Below are 2,702 nucleotides of genomic sequence, written 5' to 3'. Positions count from 1 at the left end.
TTGACTAAATCTTGGCCTCTACTTTTGATAAGACCCATCTCCATACAAATTCTCCTAAATACGTGTGCCACCCCAAAAGCATACTTAGAGTCAGTATAGATAGTTCTTTCTTGGTTTTGTAAATGTCTTAAAGCTTGGCTGAGTGCAAACAGTTCACACGTTTGGGCAGACCAATCATTAGGCAGCCTTCCTGATTCTACTTCTTCAAGCATCTCTCCATCAATCACTGAATACCCATTATGTCTTTTCCCTTCAATCACCCGAGAGGACCCATCTATGAACAAGTGCCACCCTGTCTCGAAGGGAGTTTCTCCTAAGTCTGGTCGAACTTTTGTATGGTAGTGAATCAATTCTAAACATACATGCTCCCATTTTAAGTTTGGATTCCCCCGTAAAAAGCCTGCTGGATTAAGTGAATTATCAGTAGTTAATATTAAATCACCTTTTTCCAGTAAGATGGCCTCATATTTTAAAATTCTTGAGTCAGTGATCCACCTCACTGCTTTCTGATTTAATATAGTTCTAACTTGGTGGGGCGTGCTTACTGTTAACTTTCTTCCAAAGGTTAACTTTCTATTTTCTTCAACTAATAGTGCTGTAGTTGCGATGGATTGGATACACTGGGGCCACCCACGAGTGACTGGGTCTAAGACCTTTGACAAGAAGGCTATGGGCTGTTGGTGGCCTCCATGTTCTTGGGTGAGCACTCCTAGAGCTACCCTGTTATTTACTGTAATGAAAAGGTGAAATGGCTTTTCTAGGGAAGGTAGAGCTAGAACAGGGGTGGTTATGAGCATCTCTTTTGATTCCTCAATCTGCTGGATTTCCTGGGAAGTCCACAAGAGATTACCAGGCTTCCACTGGGCAAGTTTCTCATATAGAAGTTTACTTTTTAATACATATGAGTCAATTCATAAACAACAATATCCAATTAGTCCTAAAAATTTCCCGAGTTCTTGTTTAGTTTGGGGCAGGGGTAGGGAAACAATTCCCTCCACTCTTTCAGGTCTTAATTTTCATTTACCTGCACTGATTAGGTGACCTAAGTATTTAACTTCAGGTTCTACATGTTGAAGTTTCCCTTTGAGCCCCGCAAACCCTCACATTGCAAGTGACTGAGAATGTGTGTAGAGAAGTCATCTACTTCTTTTATGTCTTTACCAGATATAAGAAGATCATCCATGCACTGAAGCAGACATATTTGTTTAGGGACTGTAATTTTATCTAGTACTTGTTCTAGGATCTGACCAAAGAGGTTGGGGGAGTCTGTGAACCCCTGGGGCAAGACTGTCCATCGATATTGTTGTCTCCGCCCCGAATATGGGTCTTCTCACTCAAAAGCAAAGATATCTCGGCTATCGTCAGCCAAGGGGCATGACTAGAAGGCATCCTTCAAATCTATCACTGTAAACCATTGATGATCATATGGAACTTTGCTAAGAATGGTGTAAGAGTTAGGAACAATGGGGTGAGTGGTCTGGACTATTTGATTAATAGCTCTAAGGTCTTGCACCAATTGATATGACTCATCTGATTTTTTGACAGGCATGATTGGGGTATTGTAAGGAGACATACAGTGTTCAAGAAGCCCATCTTTAATGAGACCCTCAATTACAGTCTTTAGCCCTATTCTACCAGGTAAAGGAATGGGGTATTGCTTTCTCCTTACTATTTCCCCAGGGATTTTTAGTTTGATATGTATTGGAGGGATTTGGAGTTTCCCTCTATTTCCTTCCTTTGACCAGACATCAGGATGAATATATATATTGTTTTTCCTCATCTCTTCTGACATATACTGGTAGAGCCTCCCTAAGCAGTTCATTCAGGGGACAGTCCTCCCAATTTTCTATTTTTAAAATTTTCTTGAAATGTCTGGCCAACTTTTAGTAACAAAGTGAAGTTTTAACATTCCCTGTCCAAGGGGATTTCCCAGATCAAGGCCTGCATATTGTCTCATTTGCTCCCTCAATCTATTTAAGAATCTAGCTTGTCCCTTATCTTTTTCCTGTTGAATATCAAATGCTTTAGAAAGATTTCGAGTTCAGGGTACTGATACTTGAATTCCTTTTGTTATTATCTCCCTTAGATCCTGCATGTTTTACCGGTGATTTGCATTGTTATTGTCCCACTGAGGGTAGTGGGCAGGAAATTTATGGTCCACAGGAGGAACATTTTGACCTGGAGGGTGCTCACGTTCCCAAACCGCCACAGCAGCCCTCCGAATCATACTTCCTTCTTCCCCTGAATAGAGGATGCCCATGATAGACATCAACTCGGCCCAAGTGCATATTTGAGGCCCTGAAAATTGATCAATTGGATCTGCTACTCCATAAGGGTCATACAGTAATGGCTTAAGCTCCTTTTTTAAATTCCGAACCTCTGAACTAGTCAAGGGAGCGTTTAAAAAGCCAATAGCCCCTCCGCCTTGTGGTACCTCTCTTAGAGAAAAGAAAGTTGGATCTGGCTCTTTGGGTGTAGAGGGAAATGTAAAGTTTTGAATATCTTTTTTACATTGCTCTATTTCACATTGAAGCCTCTTTAAAGAGGGATACTTAATAGATTGGAATGGGGCAGGCTCACAAGACGGTAATTCTGCAGAGTCAGGATTATAAGGGGAGGGGGCGAAATATGAGCAGAAGTATCACAAGCAAAAGAGGGATCCACAGCAGCAGCTGGGAGAATAGAACAGGCTGAAGCGCTGC

The sequence above is a fragment of the Trachypithecus francoisi genome, unplaced genomic scaffold (genome assembly GCF_009764315.1).
Source record: "Trachypithecus francoisi isolate TF-2019V2 unplaced genomic scaffold, Tfra_2.0 Contig00269, whole genome shotgun sequence".
In the NCBI taxonomy this organism is placed as follows: domain Eukaryota; kingdom Metazoa; phylum Chordata; class Mammalia; order Primates; family Cercopithecidae; genus Trachypithecus; species Trachypithecus francoisi.
Note: the sequence above shows the minus strand (reverse complement) of the source record.